Here is a 12,415-nt window from a genome sequence, read left to right as displayed (position 1 = left end):
TATGAGTCAGGAGAGGCATAAGTGTCATGAACGCAGAGCCGAAAAGATTAGATCTAATCGACATCTTCATTAAATGACTCATCATGAGCATTAATGCTAGACCGACCTCAAGTTCGATGAAAACTAAAAGTGCTTGTCTGGTTCTATGACTAGTCACTCAGAGCCAGGGCCAGAAGGCCCAGGTGACCACATCGTCACATGACTAATGGTACGGAACTGATAAACAAGTTTTAGGCTCATTTATGGTCTAAGTTTTTAGGGTATTTTTCATTAGTTAGGATTATTTTATTTTGGAATTATGTTCGTTTGTTCATGTTTCAGGGTGATTAATGCTAAAGTGATACAAATAGTGAAAAGGAGTGAAAGTGGAACAAAATTGGGACAGATTTTTGGAATTTTGGGTACTATAAGTAGCGCTACAACACTACTAAAGGAGCGCCGTAGCACTAGGAAGGATTTTTGAAGAAGTGATGCTCCTGACTTTAGCGTTATAGTGCCACAACAATAGTGCTACAGTGCTTGGAAGAAGTTTTTTAGGAGGTCAGTTCTGGAAGTAGCGATACAGTGCTACGATAAGAGCGCTACAACGCTGGTGCCCAGATTTCTGATCGAGGTGTTTCTGACTATAGCGCTACAGCGCCAAGAACACAGTGCTATAGCGCTGGTGACGCGATTTTCACATTTCTGATCACTTTTTGAAGGGCAATTTGGTCTTTTCACTTGGAACTTTGGAGGGATATTTAAGATACATGATGTTGCGAATTTAGTAGTTTTTCAGATTTTAAAAAAACCCTAGATTAACAAGAGGCAGCTGCATTGATCTTCTCTGTTTTTGTTCATTTGGATTTGGAGGTTACTTTTATGAATAATTATTTACAGTTCATTTTCATCATGGTGTTTATGAACTAATTTCTTTTTATCTAGGAATTAATGTAGTCACTGAGTTTCTATTTAATTTTATTATGAATGTCTATTGATACTTCTTCTCTATTCTAATCTATATGATGTGTGTTTAATTCTAGTAAATACTTGATCACTATTTGCTTGATTTAATGTTTTTAATTCAAAATTCGAAAGATGAGGATTAAATATGCTATCATTATATAGACATAGGATTCATATTGGACGAAAGTACCTATATGACTTGTGTAGTAATTAGGTTTCTATGTTTAATGCCTTTTATATGTTCAGGTTTATCACAGAAATGTAGAAGACTTGCATATAAATTGAGATCTTATATCTTGAAAAAGAATAGGATTTGATTATATTAACCTGCTATTAGAATAGAGAGAAGAGATTTAGAGTTCATCATTAAAATTAATAGAAAAATTAGTTGATGAAATTAATTCCTAGATTGTTTTTATTATTGAATTTTAAGTGGTAATTTATTGCTTTGGTTCTAATTCTTTAATTTTGATTCCTAGTTAATTGTTCATTTAAATTTTGAATAGCCAAATAGAATAAAAAATCAATTAGTGGTACTTGGGAGATAGTCTCTATGGGACGATATCCGTTCTTACGGAATTTACTACTTGACACGACTACGTATACTTGCGTAGCTTTAAAATTTTGCAACAATTTTTTGGCGCCGTTGCTGGGGACTTGAATTCCAATATCACAGTTATTGTTATTTGTTCTAATTTGGTTATCTTATTTTAATTAATTTCGGTTAACCTTTATTTGTATCAAGGTTCTATTGTGTTGCAGGACTGATTGGTATATGTGTAGCAATAAACAAAAGGAGATTATACCAATCGATCTGGAAATTGAAAGAACGTGCAAAAAGAACCGGAAAACAAAGAGGAAATTAGACTTCACCATGGCTGACAACTTGGGAAATGGTGCCAACAATGTGCAAGGAGCTGCAGAAGTCCCAAATGTGCAAGGAGCAAGAGCATTAAGAGACTATGTCCTCTCTGCTGTCACAGGAGTGCACTCGTGCATTAGGCCACCGACTGTTACTGCCAATAACTTTGAAATTAAGCCGGCAATGATACAAATGGTCCAGACTTCTGTCCAGTTTGGTGGTCTTCCCAATGAGGATCCTAACTTGCACATAGTGAACTTCCTTGAGCTATGTGCAACGTTCAAGTTTAATGGAGTAAGTGATGACGCGATAAGATTGAGATTGTACCCTTTCTCACTCAGGGACATGGAAAAAAGTTGGCTTATTTCTCTGCAGGCCAACTCAATTAATACATGGGAGGAGTTACCTCAGAAGTTTCTCTCCAAGTTCTTTCCTCCTGCAAAAGCTGCCAAGTTGAGGGGAGAAATCAATAACTTTTATCAGAATGAGGGAGAGTCATTGTACGATGCTTGGGAACGATTCAAAGACTTGTTAAGGAAATGCCCTCATCATGGTATTGAGAAGTGAATGTTATTTCACAACTTTTATAACGGATTGTGCGGTACTACTCGCACAATAATTGATGCAGCAGCAGGTGGAGCTTTCATGAGGAAAGGGGCTGATGAGGCATATGAATTGTTAGAGGAGATGGCTATGAACAATTATCAGTGGCCTGTCGAATGTGACACTTCACAGAGAAAAGTAGCTGGGGTATATGAATTGGATGCTATCACTGCTTTAACTGCTCAAGTTGCTTCATTGACAAAGCAGTTGCAACAAAACAAGATCTCAACTCAAGCCCAGTCTATACAGATGCAAGCAGGGTGTGAATTATGTGGAGGGCCTCATTTGTATGAACAGTGTACATCAACCAGCATGTATGGTAATATGCCAGTTGATCAGGCTTAGGTACAAGCAGTTGGTAATTTTCAGAGGCCATATCAAAACCCGATCTCCAACTCTTATAATCCTGGGTGGAGAAATCACCCAAATTTCTCATGGTGAAACAATCAGGGTCAACAATCACAGTTTCAAGGCCAATACCAGCAGAATATGTCACAACGTCCTATGAATCAAGCCTCATCGTCACACCAGCTCAGATCACAGATTCAACCAGAAAAGCCCAATGAATTGCAAGCAGCTTTGTTGACTCTTACTAATACTGAGACTCAATTCATGACTGAGAACCGATCTTCTATTCGAAACCTTGAGACACAAGTGGGACAGTTGGCTAATATGCTTAATAACAAATAGTAGGGGAATTTGCCTAGTAACACTGAAGTCAATCCAAAGGAGCAAGTTCAGGCAATTACTCTGAGGAGTGGGAAGCAGATTGAGCAGTCTAGATCTCCGCAAGCAGTGGTTCAGAACGGGGAAATGGGTGAACAGTCTGATCCAGCCGAACAAGGAGTTACTGAAGACCACTAGAGTTCAGAGAAGGGTCCGCCAGTTGTTGATAACCAACCAATTCGAGTTCCATATCCTCAGAGGCTTAGAAAAACTACACTCGACAAACAGTTTTCTAAGTTTTTAGAGGTGTTTAAAAAGGTGCATATCAATATTCCTTTTGCTGAGGCTTTAGAGCAAATGCCCAGCTATGTGAAATTCATGAAGGAGATTCTGTCAAAGAAAAGGAAGATGGAGGAGTATGAGACGGTGGCATTCACTGAAGAGTGCAGTGAAATATTACAGAGGAAATTTCCCCAAAAGTTGAGAGATCCGGGGAGCTTTACCATACCTTGCACCATTGGCAAATTTGAATGTAAGCACGCTTTATGTGATCCGGGGGCAAGTATTAATCTGATGCCCTTAACTGTATTCAGACAACTGGGTTTGGGTGAGGCAAGACCGACAACCGTCACTCTACAACTAGCAGATCGATCGGTGAAACATCCATGGGGAATTATTGAAGATGTTCTTGTGAAGGTGGATAAGTTTATATTTCCTGCTGATTTTATCGTTCTGGACATGGAGGAGGATATGGATGTATCTATCATTTTGGGCAGGCCATTTTTAGCTACTGGGTAGGCTTTAATTGATGTTCAAAAAGGTGAACTGACACTTCGAGTCCAGGGTGAAGAAGTGGTATTCAATGTGTTTAAGGCATTAAAGTTTGCAAATGTAAATGATAGTTGTTTCAGAGTTGACATGGTAGAGAAAGCAGTGGCAGAAATTAATCTTACAGAGGATTCACTTCAGAAAAGCTTGACAATTGAGGATATAGATGTTGAGTTAGACAACGAGGTACAAGAGTGTGTACAGTGGATGAATTCTAAAGGGCCAATTTATAATCGAAAATATGAAGAATTGGGCCAAGGACCTGAAAGACCATTACCATCAGTTCAAAAACCTCTAGAGTTGGAATTGAAATCATTGCCTGCACATCTTCGCTATGCTTTTCTAGGTGAGAAGGAGACTTTACCAGTCATTGTGTCTTCTTCTCTTTCTAATGAGGAGATGGAAAAACTATTAAGGGTGTTGAGAACCCATAAGTTGGCAATTGGATGGACGTTGGCATATATTCAGGGAATAAGTCCATCCACAGTTATGCACAAGATCTTGATGGAAGATGACAGTAAGCCCTCCATTGAAGCCCAACGTCGATTGAATCCAGCAATGAAAGAGGTGGTAAGGAAGGAGATCTTGAAGTGGTTAGATGCTGGTGTGATCTACCCTATTTCGGATATTAGTTGGGTAAGTCCAGTTCAGGTAGTCCCTAAGAAAGGAGGGATTACATTAGTGAAGAATGACAATAATGAACTGATCCCAACGCGTACAGTAACTGGTTGGAGGATTTGTATTGATTATCGCAAGCTGAACAAGGCAACCAGAAAAGATCATTTCCCACTGCCTTTCATTGATCAGATGTTAGACAGGTTGGCTGGACACCAGTATTACTGTTTTCTGGATGGCTATTCAGGGTACCATCAAATAGCCATTGCTCCTGAGGATCAAGAAAAGACGACTTTCACCTGTCCATATGGTACAATTGCATTCAGTCGTATGCCGTTTGGTCTGTGCAATTCCTCAGCCACTTTTCAAAGGTGTATGATGGCGATTTTCTCTGATATGGTGGAACGAAGCATTGAGATCTTTATGGATGATTTCTCTGTTATGGGGTCTTCTTTTGATGATTGTCTAAGGAATTTGGAGGCTGTGCTGAGAAGATGTGAAGAGGCGAATTTAGTCTTGAATTGGGAAAAATGCCATTTCATGGTAAATGAAGGCATAGTACTTGGGCACAAGGAGTCTAAGAATGGTATTGAGGTTGATAGGGCTAAGATTGCTACTATTGAGAACTTGCCACCTCCAATTTCAGTGAAAGGGGTGAAAAGTTTCCTTGGTCATGCGGGGTTCTACAGACGATTTATAAAGGACATCTCTAAGATTTCTAAGCCACTCTCGGCATTGTTGATGAATGGGGTGCCATTTGAGTTCGATGAGAAGTGTCTTGAAGCTTTCATGATACTAAAGCAGAAATTGGTGTTAGCACCTATACTAATTTCACCGGATTGGAACCTGCCATTTGAATTAATGTGCGATGCAAGTGATTTTGCAGTGGGTGCGGTTCTGGGGCAGCGTGTTGACAAAGTATTTCAGACTATTTATTATGCCAGCAGAACACTAAATGGTGCTCAGTTGAATTATGCCACCACTGAGAAAGAACTTCTCGCCATTGTGTATGCATTTGATAAATTGAGGCCTTATTTGATGGGGAACAAAGTTATTGTGTATACGGACCACTCAGCAATCAGGCATCTTATTGCTAAGAAAGATGCTAAACCCAGACTTATTCATTGGGTACTTCTTCTACAAGAGTTCGATATGGAGGTTCGGGATAAGAAGGGTACAGAGAATTTGGTAGCGGATCATTTATCAAGACTAGAGTTGGGGGATGAATTTGAACTTGCTGCTGGGGAAATAAATGAGAGTTTCCCAGATGAGCAATTATTTACAGTGGAAGATGAGTTCGTGCCATGGTTTGCCGACTATATGAACTATCTGGCAGCCAACGTTGTGCCACCAGAATTTATAGGACAAAGATTGAAAAAGTTTTATCATGATGTGAAGCATTACTACTGGGATGATCCTTTCTTATTCAAACAGTGTCCGGATTTGATTATCAGGAGATGCGTCCCAGAAAGAGAAATGAAGGAAATTTTGTTTCATTGCCATGCCTCACCTACCGGCGGTCATTTTGGGGGAACAAGGACTGCTGCAAAGGTCTTGGAATGTGGATTCTATTGGCCTACGCTGTATAAAGACAGCTATGACTTTGTGAAATGCTGTGATCGTGGTCAAAGGGTAGGTAATATCTCAAGACGTCATGAAATGCCTCTCACTAGCATATTAGAGGTTGAATTATTTGACGTTTGGGGTGTTGATTTCATGGGACCCTACACACCATCGTTTGGTAATTTGTATATTTTGTTGGCGGTGGATTATGTAAGTAAGTGGGTTGAAGCAGTAGCTACTGCAACTAACGATGCTCAGGTGGTAGTCAAGTTTCTGAAGAAGAACATATTCTCTCGTTTTGGCACACCTCGAGCGATTATAAGTGATGAAGGAACTCATTTTGCCAATAAGATCTTTAATTCTTTACTGGAGAAGTATGGTATTAAACACAAGATGGCATTGGGATATCATCCGCAGTCAAATGGGCAAGCGGAAGTGTCAAATCATGAGATTAAGTTGATTATAGAGAAGACGGTGCAAGTTAATAGAAAGGATTGGTCGATTAAGCTCGATGATGCATTATGGGCTTATCGTACAGCTTTTAAAATGCCAATTGGTACGCTCCCTACCGTCTTGTATATGGTCAAGCTTGTCATTTGCCATTTGAACTGGAGCATAGGACACAGTGGGCATTAAAAAAGTTGAATTTCAATACGGTTGCTTCGAAAGCATTAAGGCTAGCTCAACTGAATGAGTTAGATGAATTGCGTCATGATTCCTATGAGAATGCAAGGATCTACAAAGAGAAGACAAAGAAATGGTATGACAATAATATTGTCAATCGGACTTTTCAAGTGGGTGATAAGGTGCTGTTATTTAATTCTCGTCTCAAGTTATTTCCAAGAAAATTAAAGTCTCGATGGTCGAGGCCATTCACTGTTACAAAGGTTTTTCCATACGGGGATTTGGAGATTCAACAAGGTGATTCTTCGCCGTTTAAGGTTAATGGGCAGCGGGTGAAGCATTATTTTGGAGGAGAGCTTCAGAAGAAGGTTAATATTGTTGGTTTTTATTGATCAAATAAGAGATTATGCGCAGCGGAACAACAATCATATTGTCAGATTAATCCCATAAGATTTCTAGATCTACTTCTTCACACTCATATATATATTGAATCAAGGACAAGAATAGAAAAATTACCTCAGGTCCTTCCTTGCTGCTATCTTTTCCTATGGAAAAATCCTTGAGATCTCACACCAAGATCTTCCAAAATGTTCTCAGTCACACAAAGAACGAGTGTGGGCTCGCTATAAAAATAATAGGCAATAACTATTTATCAGATGTTCGCAACACATGAGATCTGATAAAGTTTGGACCTAGGTTTTGTGAAGAACAATGACCTTTGTTTTTGTCACTGTTCTCTTTTCTCTAAGAGAATCCTAGATATTTTTCTATCCCTGAAAACTTACGTTCTGTGAAAACTGATATCCTATATTTAATATATCCAATATATTAAAATATTTGTTATTTTAAACAAATTCAAAATAACTGATCAGTTATCAGATTTTTGTTTAAATAATAATATTTTAATCATATTAAAATATCTCATTATTTATTTAATATTTAAATAACTAAAATTGTGGAATCAAGAGACTAAGTCCATCTCTTATGCGTGTAGCACAGTGCCTGTGCACTGTGCCACACGTGTACCACATGCCTGTGCAGGCATGTGATTTTTCCCAATTTTTATTATTATTTAAATACCAAAAAATCCCAAAAATAAATTAATTCAAAATTGATTATATTTTTGATAAATCAAATAATTAATTAATTCTTAATTAATTAATTACACATAATTAAACAATAATTATGTTTGATACATAGAAAAATATTTTACTTATCACATAAGTCATTTTTGCCCATTTTTTGTATTTGCCTTTGACAGTGATTGTTTGAGCCATTTCGGGGACCATGGACCTATAACATTAAGCTCCAATAAATTGAAACTAAATAATTAAACTCTTTAATTATAATAGTTAATTTATTAATTCTGATATTATTTCACTATAAATTCAGAATTGCACTCTTTATGTTATAGATATACTTTTACAGAAATATTTTTCCTAAGTCGTCCATTGATATAACCATCTTACAATAGTTCAACCCTCTAATTAATTAGTTCATAAATTAGAATGGGAGAATTACCATTTAACCTTTCTAATTTACTTCTTATTCCTTAAGTACCATTAATTCACTAGTGAATAATTAATCTATAATCTAATTATAGATTTGAGCTCAAAATTATTCAGTTCCAGAATTAACCCTTAAGGGAACTAATATACGATCCGTTAGGAAATATTAGATTCCGTATTGTTGATACATGTTCCCAGCCATCCATGATATTAAATCTCCAAAACAAAAGTCATTAGCCTCATTCTTTGAAGAGACCTTAACGAATGAATCAAAAGATTTAATAAACATGAACAGGAGTTCATGAACACTCAGGATTTAGGTTGATCTATAAATGATCATCAGTTATGATATGAATTACAAGTCTTTATTATTAAATGGTTTTTGGATAAAGACTTTAATTCATATCGGTCCATGTCATATATAATCATATTATATAAAGCACATTTACCGAGATGTCTTACCACATCAATAATCCGAATCTAGATTATTTGTATCATTATGATACTCAGTAAACCATACTTACAACTCCAATTAAAGAATCCCATAACTTTAATTTGTTGTTGTTGACTATTTTTATTCATTCATGTGATCTTAATTCTCTCGTACTAATACAAGATCACATCCTCAATAATGAATATGGAATTTTTCTGATATTTACAAAATTATTCAAACAATAATTTAACAATCTAAATATAACAATAATAATTAAACCATTGTATTTATTTATTCACAGAAAAAACAAATGTCTTTACATGCTTTTAGGACACACTCCTAACAAATATCACACTGGTGGATTGTTAAAAGAAACGAAGCGTCCGGCTAAAAGACGTTAATGACAACGCTTTGAGGAGGCATTTCTCAGTATTATTTTTTATTTTTATATTTTTTTGGTTTGGAACAATATTTAGGAAATTTGTTTTAGTTGTTATTTTTATTTTAATGTATTGTATGAACCGTGAAAATCGTGAAAAAACGCAAGAATTTTTAAGAAAAAGGTTGGAAATATGGTGATTGGAGGTGCAATAGCGCTACATCGCTGTATTTGTAGCGCTATGGCGCTCATCTCAGAGAAGAAATTTTTTTTTGGAGGTTACCAGTGCTACAGCGCTGGTTCCAGAGGGAAAAAACTCAGAACGGTTAATAGCGCTACAACACTATACATATAGCGCTACAACGCTCTGTCCAGATTTTTTTTAAAAACAGAGGGGTTTCGATTTTTCCCCTCATTCCCTTTACATTTTTCCCCTCATTTCCGTGTTCTCTCCTCCATCTCCTTCATAGCCCCCATAGATTTTCCCTTTGAGCCTATTCCCCAGAAATTTCACCACACATTCTCCCTCTCTCATTCATTTCTTCTTTTATTTCTCTCCTTTCTTTGCTTTCTTCTCAAACTCATTCCAATTTTTTCCAATCATTTTTGAAACCCTAGAAATTCATTGATTTAATTTCTTGATGAAGATGGAAATTTTCAAGGGGATGCTCTAATTCAAGCTTAAAGGAGTCCATTGCAAGGTTTGGTAAGTGGTTCCTTTCCCTTTTATCCTCATATTTTTGTTGTATTTGGGATTGGATTGCTTTGATTGATTGTTGAGGGTGGATTCCATTTGTGGTTTGGATTTGGGATCTTTAGTTCATTTGTTTGAAAGATTGAATATTTTGAGAGGTTGTGAAGAGGAAAGGGTTCACTTGAAGGGGAGGTGCTGTAAAAATTTTGTCTTGTGGGTTGGTGAGAGTGTGGATAATGGCTCCTAAGAGTAGAGTGGGTAGAAATAAGGATAAAGGGAAAGGACAAGCATCTGCTTCTCAACCAAGGGATGATAATTCAGAGCACGAGTACGATGAAACTAGGTTTATCAATTTTAAGGCTCAAGAGCGCTATGAGAAATTTGTTAGAAAACCTTTGATTCGTGAGCGTGAAGTGGAATATCAATCTGATCCTTTTACTCATCAGATTTTTGAACTGGTTCGAGCTAATTTTATGAATAGGAAGTGGGGAAATTTTGTGACTAAATTGGCACAAGCTAATGTATCATTAGTATATGAGTTTTATGCGAATTTACGAGATAAACACAATGATACAGTTTTTGTTCGAGGCAAATGTGTGCCTTTCACTGCGGAAGCTATTAATAAGGTGTTCAACGTCCCGCACATAAAACAGGAGGAGGAATATGCTAAGTTTTTGAATGGATCTATAGATTTTACTGCTGTGGCTGATAAATTATGCTTTGAAGGTGCTCCTTGGAATTTATCTGGCAGTTTACCTAAAAGTATAGCATCCTGCCAGCTAAACATTGAGGCGAGATTTTGGGCGTTTTTTGTTTGTGCTCGATTTATGCCGGTTAGTCATGTGTCTGATATGACTAAAGATCGAGTCTTATTGATGTATGCGTTGATGATGGGAATGAGCATTAATCCGGGTATATGGATTAAGGCCAACATTAATTTTATTGAAAAGGGCCATACCACTAGAGGCTTGGGTCATGGATTTGTCATCACGATGTTGTGCTGTAAGGCTGGTGTTCCGAATTTCGTTACTGATATTTATCAGTCGTTGCAACAATCGTTGTCCATCAATTTGATGAATGATTATCCTGAGCCTGCTCTGTATGTGCCACAGACAAGGAAAAAGGGTAAGCGCCGTGTGGAAATTGATGTGGAGGAAGAAGCTAAACCAGTATTGTTGGGTGGCAGTAGTAATTCAAGTATGCAGCAAGTCAATGCTAAGTTGGATTATCTAATCCAACAAAATCAATATGTGGTTCAACAACAGCATATGATGAATCAGTATTTGGGCCATCGATACGACTATGAGGTGAATCATGTGGCTCAGTTAAACAATTTGGTGAGCCGCTGGTCGTTAGATGAATCAGATCGAACTTATTTTGCTCCACCACCGCCCTATCCACCATATTCTCCATTTTACTCTCCGCCTCCACCCCCGTCATTTGCTGGTTTTCCTGAGCCTCCGCCTCCGCAGTCTCAGCCTTTTGAAGGACCTTCGTTCCAACCACCACCACCGCCATACTGATGTGGCTGGTCAGGTAAGTCTCTATTCTCATTCTTTCTATACTTCACATTGGGGACAATGTTCGGTTTTAAGTTTGGGGGAGAGATTTATTTCTGGTTTTCTTTGATGCGTTTTTGGTTTGTTTGTTTGTTTTTAATTTTAATCAGTTGTTCATTTGGCGTCATGTTTTAGAGTATAAATTAAGTTGACAATAATGGCCATTTCAATCTGATTGACTGTTTTGTAGTATAATCCAAAGGAAAAATTGATGTGCTTCTAAAAATAATCTGTGTGCTTGGTTAGATTACTTTGTTTTTCACTGTGATTTGTTGACATCAGAGATCTATTGTTCATACATTGCAAATGTTATACTTGAGTTATTTTATGCATGTCAAATTTGGATTGTGGATTGAAAAGTTTGAAAAATTCTAGAACCTGTTATGTTATACTTGAGTTATTTTATGCATATCAAATTTGGATTGTGGATTGAAAAGTTTGAAAAATTCTAGAACCTGTTTGCTTACTTTTTGAGATGAAATTTGAAACAGTGCACATTTAGGAAAATGATATAGGCAATTTTTTTTGGATTGGTTGTGCCTTTCAAGCTAACCCTATTAAATTTTATCCTTAGTCAGCCCTTTCGAGCCTTATAACCATTTTCTTGATTAACACATTCTTTTGAGCCTAACTGTAAAATGAAATACCATTTACTCTTTTTGACCCATACCATGAGCATGAAAATTATTATATGAGGGGAGTGAATGTGTAAGGGGATGTTAGTAATATGTATTATTTAGAAAATTACTTTTGATTGAGAAAAAAAAGAAAAAAAAAAGAAAAATTAAAGAAAGAAAAGGAAAAGAAAGTGAAAAATGATTATGCTCCCAAACAATTATTTATTGAAAAATCAAAGTTTGGGGGAGTTTATAGAAAAAATATATATATATTCTCAATCATTGCACAGAAAAAGGGGTAACAAGGGATGAGTGGTGTGAAAATGTTGGGAAAGCTTGTTTAGTGGAATTCTTGTGGTATGATTAAGCCTAAAACTGTCTCTTTGTCCACCTATACCTGAGCCTTCTATTACAACCCATATAAAGTCCTATTGATTCTTATTTGTGCATTTGTTTATATTAATGGAGAATAGTAAGTAATGCATGCATATGAAATACTTGAGTTTGTGGTTAGTTGGT

The 12,415-nt window shown here is 36.8% G+C and overlaps 1 non-coding gene across 1 annotated transcript; it reads right to left on the bottom strand.

Annotated features, from left to right (window-relative positions):
* Positions 1-2,257: 2,257 nt before the first annotated feature.
* On the bottom strand, positions 2,258-2,364 carry LOC133787522 (small nucleolar RNA R71). The gene has a single exon (XR_009872539.1). It is a non-coding gene; the product is annotated as a small nucleolar RNA R71 (small nucleolar RNA).
* Positions 2,365-12,415: the final 10,051 nt, after the last annotated feature.

Source organism: Humulus lupulus, chromosome 6 (assembly GCF_963169125.1).
Source record: "Humulus lupulus chromosome 6, drHumLupu1.1, whole genome shotgun sequence".
Classification (NCBI taxonomy): domain Eukaryota; kingdom Viridiplantae; phylum Streptophyta; class Magnoliopsida; order Rosales; family Cannabaceae; genus Humulus; species Humulus lupulus.
This window is presented reverse-complemented; position numbering and strand designations above follow the sequence as displayed.